This window comes from Symphalangus syndactylus, chromosome 19, assembly GCF_028878055.3.
Source record: "Symphalangus syndactylus isolate Jambi chromosome 19, NHGRI_mSymSyn1-v2.1_pri, whole genome shotgun sequence".
Taxonomy (NCBI): domain Eukaryota; kingdom Metazoa; phylum Chordata; class Mammalia; order Primates; family Hylobatidae; genus Symphalangus; species Symphalangus syndactylus.
In genome coordinates this window covers 73,397,613-73,405,422 of record NC_072434.2, presented here as the reverse complement: position 1 = coordinate 73,405,422, position 7,810 = coordinate 73,397,613, and the positions used below count along the sequence as shown (strand labels likewise).

Genomic DNA, 7,810 nt, shown 5'->3' with positions numbered 1-7,810 from the left:
TCCACCTCTCAGTGTCTCCCAAATCAGATTAAAATCCTCAGCAAAGCACACCAGGCCCATCACAATCACGCCTTCCCATCCCTCCAAGCCCGACCCTCTACCTCCGCATCCACCCAAACTCCATTCCTGCAGGTTGCATTCCTTGCCTTGGGTACGCTGTCCCCTCTTCATTCTCCAAGATTCAGCTCCAGCTGCCCCCACACCGCCTTTCTCAGAAGCTTTCCTTGCACCCTCCCCAGGCAGAGTCGACCCCCTTCGAGACTCCATTGTGTCTCCTGCATACCTGAGCCTCCCAAACTGGGTGGGATGCTCTCCTTTCGTTTCCTGTAGCTCCTATGCTCACCAGGATCGTGGCACTGTGGGGTAATTGCTCCAGTGCTGCCTGCTTCCTTCTTAGATGCAAACTCCTTAAAGGAAAAAGCAGGTCTTACTGAAAATTAAAGTCCCAGCCCTTGCATAATGCTGGGCACACAGCTGGAGTCCTGAAGAATTTGCTGGATGGAGGAATGAATAAACGTAGCCCTTAAGCAGTGAGTTCCTGTCTCTCTCCTTCCTTAGTAAATGAGGCCACTGGGAGCAGGAAGGATCCTATTTATCTTTGTGTCTCTCGTGCCCGGGCAGAAGCTGGCCCTTCACAGGCAGGCAAAGGTGTGTTTCACTCACTTGTTCTGGCTATTCCAGAATTTGGATAACTTGTAGTCCCATGTCTCTCTGAGATTCTAACAGGACCCAGGGACAACCTATGGGAAGAGAGGGGTAGTGTGGGAGTGGGGTTTCTTGGAAGCCCACCTTGCTGGGATGAGTGACTCAGGTTCTCCCAACTTTGAAGTTCAGGGCCCAGCTGCAGGCGGCCCCCATCCCGCCCTGCACTGGAGGGTGTGTGTTGGGTGGAGGGGGCACATATACCAATGAGGGGCAGTGAACATTGGGTGCTTGGGAGATGGAAGGGTCAGCTCAGTGCAGACATAACAAACCAAATGGCAGGGCCTAGGAGAGAGCATTTGGTGGGAGGTGACACTCATGAGGATCAGAGTCTCAGCCCACTTGGCTCAGGTGCTCCGACCTGCCCCTCTGCTGACCCTGGCTCTGAGCCCTGTGACCTGGCAGTGACTCTCCTCTTCTTAGAAAAAGGGGGAGGGTGGCTAATTGAAAACAAACCAACTGCTTCTCCTCTTTCCTCAGTCCTCAGGAAAAGCATGTAATCATCTCCAGGATTTAGAGATCTTTTTCTTCTAAAGTCAAGGGAAACTTGTTGTTCACTCCAGCCGTCTTGTTGCTCCTGAATTGTGTGGTCTGAATCCTTGTCTGCTGGAAGCTTTGGAGAACACACTGATCAGAGCGCTAAGTTTGGAGTCCAAGCCATGGTTCACTGTGCCTCAGTTCTCCCACCCAGAAAGCAGTTGACCCCTTGGTCCAAGTGGCAATGATGCCCAACAGAACTTTCTGTGGTGCTATCCAGTATGAAAACACTCGCCACATGTGACTTTGCGATAGCTAGTGCAACAGAGGACCTAACCTTTAATTAAATTGACGCATTAATATTTGACTAACTGGACTGCACAGCTGTAAGGCTGAACCTGCTCTGACATTACATCCCATTCCCACAAGCACACCCTTTGTCTCTCTAATTCTCACAGCCACTTTCTCCACAGAGTGATAACTTGGATTATATAGTCTATGTGAAGCCTTTAAATATAGGACCTGGGTCAGAAAGGGCAGAATGCAGTGTCAGAAAGGGCAGAATGCAGTGTCAGAAAGACAGCTTTCTTTGAAAGTAAAAGACAAAACTGAAAATGATGCACTGGAGAGGAGAGCCTTCCGCCCACCCCCTCTTCCCTTTCATAATCCTGCAGACACCACACGGTGTTGCAAATCAAAGTCTGCTCTCTGGCTAGATGCAGACAGGAGCAAAACTTTCATCTCTTTTCTTGCTTCTACATACTGCTCCTTCTTGAACCTAACACCCTTCCAGCCTGCTGCCTGGATCTGTTCTAATAGCAGTGATTGGAGCTGTTGTGCTAGGACAGTTGGCTTCATGAGACGGGAGCTACCACGGTGCAGTGAGGACACCTGGGAGAGCCCAGAACTCTGGGACACATAGGCTGAGAGCTGCGCTCTGGTGCCCATCGTCCCTGCAGGCACTGCCGGCTCGGTCCCACCCAGCCCACCCCAGGGCTGCACAGGGTCCCTGTTCCTGGAACAATGGTTTTCTACCCTCTGGCATATTTGCTGATTCTCCCAGACCCTGGCTAATATTTTTCTCCAGAAAGCCTTCCTGGCAGACCCAGCTGGCACTGCCCTCTCCTTTCTTGGACCCTGCTGTGCAGCAACATTTCAAAGTCATTCTGCACCTTCAGTTCTGCACTAGAGTCATCCTCCAAATATTTCTGTGCTGTCTCAGCTAGATCAGAGCCTCCCTATAAGCAGAGGTTGAGTCATCTATTTCTTTTTTATCCACTTGTGGCACCAAGCTCAGACTTTGCTCTGTACTACTTACTCACCCAGTGCTTACTGACTGATTTATTGACCCAGAACCATGGCGAGAATGCAGTCTAGCTATTGTGACCTTCACAATGCAGGCAGGTGAACTAAGGTGACAGGGGTCGAACCCTAATTGCTCGCTGGGGCTTTTGTTCTTGCTCTGACTCTACTACCAGCTCAGGTATCAGAACGTGCTACCCTATTCCCAGGGGCCCCTGTTTGGTTCAGACTGCACAGTCCCCGCTCTGCAGGGCTTCAGGGACCACACCAAGGAAGGCCAGTGTGAACATCATAAATGGCGCGCTGAATGGCACTCACTGTTAGTGTAAAGTGCAGGTACATTCTGTACAGTGAGATTAGACGGGTTACTCAGAGCCAGCAGCCGGGACACACCTGTTCTTTTTCTCTGCATCAAAAATCCCTGTTCTCTCTGCGCACATTTCTTCTCTCCCAATTTCCACGAGGTGGCTAAGGGCCTTCCTGGACATTTCTTAGACTTCTTAGAAACTCATCTAGAAACTCCCTGATGGTTTTCTAAAATTATAAATTCACTGGCACTCAGCAAATCTACATTTTACTAAGAGAAAGTCAGCCTAGAATAAAAATGCCTGGTACGTGGGCACCTAAAACTTGCCTTTTAAAAGCCAACTTTTCTGCCACCACTTCCATCCCTCTAGACTGCTGTCTCTTGCCATAGATTTTCCCTCTGGACCCTTCAGGATGTCTGGCTCACCATGGAGCAGCCCTTGGACCCTCAGGCTGACTGAATGACTCATACCTGGGTCAGCCCTCTTAGTGCGACTGCTCCATGCCACTGCATAAACAGAAGAAAAGGTCGGGCATGGTGGCTCACACCTGTAATCCCAGCACTTTGGGAGGCTGAACTGGGTGGATCATGAGGTCAGGAGTTCAAGACCAGATTGGCCAACATGGTGAAACCTCATCTCTACTAAAAATACAAAAATCAGCCGGGTATAGTGGCACGTGCCTGTAATCTCAGCTACTCAGGAGGCTGAGGCAGGAGAATCGCTTGAACCTGGGAGGCAGAGGTTGCAGTGAGCTGATATCGTACCATTGTACTCTAGCCCTGGGGGACATAATGAGAATCTGTCCTGCACCCCACCCCACCCCCCCAAAAAAACCAAAAACCAACCAAACAAAAAATAAAAACAAACAAACAAACAAAAAACAGAAGAAAACACCACAGTGGAAAGGCCTGTGAAAGGAAAATAAAATCTTGGGACCCCAAACTCACTATGCCAAAGGGAAAAGTTAAGCTTGGAAACTGAGTCATGCAAAAACTCCCTTTCTTTTGTTCCAAGACAGCTGTAATTTCGCAGGCTGACTTTCTCTTATGTAAAATGTAGATTTGCTGAGTGCCAGACTAATGCTTAATTGACTCCCCCACTTCTTTCTTTTCAGGTGTAAAATGTAGATTCACAGAGCCTCACAAGAATTGTAACCACCTGTCTCATTGCCTACCCTCCCTCCTTTTATTTTTCCTTTTTCTTCCCCTCCTGATTGCTCTTTCCCCTTTAAACACCGAGGTTCCCAAAACTCTCTTTGGAAAAAGCATAGGACACAGTTTCTACTGTGATTTATGTTTCTTTTTCTCTGGTGCCTCCTCAACCTTGGCAAAATAAGCCTCGAAATCAATTGAGATCCGTCTCAGCCACTGTGGTTTACAGACCCAACTCCTGCACTTAGGTAGTCAGGAGAGCTGACAGCACAGATTAGGGGCCTCCTTAGCTGATTTGGGTGACCACGCCCATACCAATTCTCTGACTCCAACACAGCCTGGTTCACAAGACTTCATTATCCTGTTGTAGACTTCTCAGCCACAACTGACACAGGCCAATGGGGCCTAAAGTTCTCCTTGGTTTTTCTGAAAGTGTTAAGAAAGTTTGTGTAGAAAGGTAATGCACACAATTTCTGCATTTCTGCCCTGCAGTAAGGCTCAGAGCTTATGATGTTTAATTGTATGTGTCAACTTGACTGGGATAAGGGATGTCCAAAGAGCTGGTGAAACATTATTTCTAGGTGTGTCTGTGAAGGGTTACCAGAAGAGACAGCATTTGAATCAGCCAGAGCAAAGAAGATCTCTCTATGTGGGAAGGCATCATCCAATCCAGTGAGGGTCCATATAGAACAAGAAGGTGGAGGAAGGGTGAATTCTTTCTCTTCTGAAGCTGGGATGGTATTCAGACATTGGAGCTCCTGGTTGTCCCTCAAACACCCCTCAGGCCTTCAGCCTCCAGTTAGAGTTACACCATCAGCTCCCCTCGTTCTTAGGCATTTGAACTTGGACTGAATTACACTACTGACTTTCCTGGTTCTCCAGCTTGCATACCGTGGGACTTCTCAGCCTCTATAACTGTGTGAGCCAATTTCCATAGTAAATCTGTTCTTTCATATATATACATATCTCCTACTGGGTCTGTTTCTAGGAGAAGCCTGACAAATACAGACGTATCTGTTCAGAACCACTTTTAATATCCCTTTATAAAAATCCTTCAGTTGCTACTTTGAATAATTAGCTGCTTTTGATGGGGATCATGATAATTCTCTTAAGTCATTTTTTTCTTTACTTTTTCTGATTAACTCCAAGTGCTGTACTACTACATGCTTTTCAAACTGGAGTACCCACAGCCCCATTTCTGGGCAGGAAGGATGCAAAACAGCAGAATAATGGTGCGTCTTCCTGGAGCATCAATTTCATTACACGATTTGGAAGAAATGAAGTCAAGTAATTTACAAAAACCATCCCTGTTCCCCCACAAACACAGAAGAAAAAAGACAGAAGAACAGGAGTTGGAGAGGTGCCTCGAGAAATAGTCCAGTCTCAAGTCCAGCCTGCAGCTAGGACAAGGTGGACTTCCTTTCCTGTCTCCCAGGTGGCCTCTGGTGTCCTTTAGAATTTAAGCTCAGCATTTACTTTGGACACATGATTTTTGAAGGGCATGGAGGTGCCAGATACCCTCATAAATTGGACCCCATGAAGACAACTCTGCCACAACAATTTGCACACCTGTGTTCCTTCTCTACAAAATCCCTCTCAGCAGGGCATGCCCTGTACACACAGCAAATTGTGCTTGTTGCACTGCTCCCATGTGCAGCTGCTTGAGTCACCTGGCTCATCTCCTGCACCATCTCATAGGGCTCTACGGAGCTCAGGATCTTCATACTGTATGTAAAGTGAAGGGAGAGGGGCTCCTGCGGCTCCTCAAAGTCCTCTCCCACAAAAGGCCGGGACCAGTGATCATCAGGTAGAGAAAGACTCTCAGGCTCCACACACCCATGGGAAGGCCATCATATGAGAAAAAGGAAGAAAGAACAAAGAAAAAGGTAAGAAAATACAACCAGAAAATAAACAAATTTTAAAAGAATAAGAAAAAATATGGAGAGAAGAAGAGGAAAAATAACAAAATAGAAAAAATATCAAGGGCAAACAAGCTAACTGTGGTCAAAGTCCCTCAGGTCATGAAATACCAGCTTGCTGAGCTAAAAGGATCAAAAACCTAGGCCCAGTCAAGAACTTATACAGGTGTTTGGAATTCTCTAACAATGGCTCCTTATGAGGTCAAAGCAAGACATAGACCTATGTTGGCTGGGCATAATTCATAGCAGTTTTCTTAATTTTTAATCTGAAGAACTCTTTACTTTTAAGAAAACTCAAGGTTTTTTATGTGGGTTATAGTGATTGATATTTACCTTAGAAATTAAAACCAGTATGATGCTTTTAATTTCAATGACAGCTTGTCAATCTGTAACACTTTCTGAATTTTAAAGAGCTCATAATGTCTACTCTTAAAATATTCAATTCCTTTTTCTTTAAACTCTAAATAATTGGCCTCAAAATTATGCTACAACTTATAATACTATAGAAAATGTTCTGTTATGTACCAAACAATAAGATACATTATTAGTATCTATAAAGCTGAGAGAAAGACAGCTTTCATCATATTTCCTCCAATAATATTACCAGTATATTTCTTATCAGAAAACTTTGAGGCCAGAAGGCAGTGAGTGGGTTGATATATTCAAAGTGTTTAGGGAAAAAAACTGTCAACCAAGTATCCTATAGCTGCCAAAACTGTCTTTCAAAAACGAGGAAGAAATTAAGATATTCCCAGAAAAACAAAAGCTGAGCGAGTTTGCTGCCACTAGACCTGCTCTGCAGTGAAGAGAATCCTTCAGGTTGAAATGGTAAGACAGTAACTTGAAACCATATGAAAAAGTAAAGATCTCTGGTAAAGGTAAATACATGGACAATTGCAAAAGCTAGTGTCATTGTAACTTTTGGGTTGTAACTCCACTTTTTGTTTTCTACAAGATTTAAGAGACTAATGCATAAGAAACAATTATTAACTTGTTTTGGGGCATACAATGCATAAAGACATAATTTTATGATATCAATAACTGAACAGGAGTGGTGCTAGAACTATATAGGAACTGAGTTTTCACATGATGAAGTTAAGCTGGTATAAATTCACATTAGAGTGTTATAACTTTAGGATGTTAAATGTAATCCCCATGGTAACCACAAAGAAAATAGCTATAGAATATACACAAATGGAAATGAGAAGGGAATTAAAATCTTTCACTACAAAAAGTCAACTAAACACAAAAGACAGTAATGCAGGAAATGCAGAACAAAAATCTCTGAAGCAAATAGCAAAATGACAGAGTATGTCCTTCCTTTTCAGTAATTACTTCAAATATAAAGGATTAAATTCTCCAATCAAAAGACAGAAATTGGCAGAATAAATAGAAAACACAGGATCCAACTATATGCTGTTTATAAGGATCCACTTTAGATCCAAAGACACAAATAGGTCGAAAGTTAAAGATATTCCATGCAAATAGTAACCAAAGAGATAGCTAAATAGAATTAAAGTCAAGTAAAGTCTTAAGTCAAACTTTATGTCACAAAAGGGTATAAGAGACAATACAGACATTATATATTAATAAAAGTTCCAATACAGCAAGAATATATAACAATTATCATCATTTATGTGCCCAATAACAAACTTCCAAAACATATAAAGCAAAAATTGACAGACTGAAGGGAGAGATAGACAGTTCTACAATAAGTTGGGGACTTTAATATCCCACTTTCAATAATGGATAGAACAACCAGACAGAAGATAAGCAAGGAAACAGAGGTCTTGAACAATACAATAATCCAGTTAGGTCTAACAGCCATCTACAACCGTGGTCCCCAGCCTTTTTGGCACCAGGGACCAATTTCATGGAAGACAATTTTTCCACAGACCGGGGGTGGGGGATGGTTTTGGGATGAAACTATTCCACCTCAGATCAACATCAG

General features: G+C 44.2%; 1 long non-coding RNA gene across 1 annotated transcript; it reads right to left on the bottom strand.

Annotated features, from left to right (window-relative positions):
* Positions 1 to 4,410: 4,410 nt before the first annotated feature.
* Positions 4,411 to 6,000, bottom strand: LOC134732007 (uncharacterized). Its single transcript, XR_010114817.1, has 2 exons — positions 5,940 to 6,000; positions 4,411 to 4,855 (listed from the first exon to the last, which is right to left on the bottom strand). It is a non-coding gene; the product is annotated as an uncharacterized lncRNA (long non-coding RNA).
* Between the last annotated feature and the right edge of the window lie 1,810 nt (positions 6,001 to 7,810).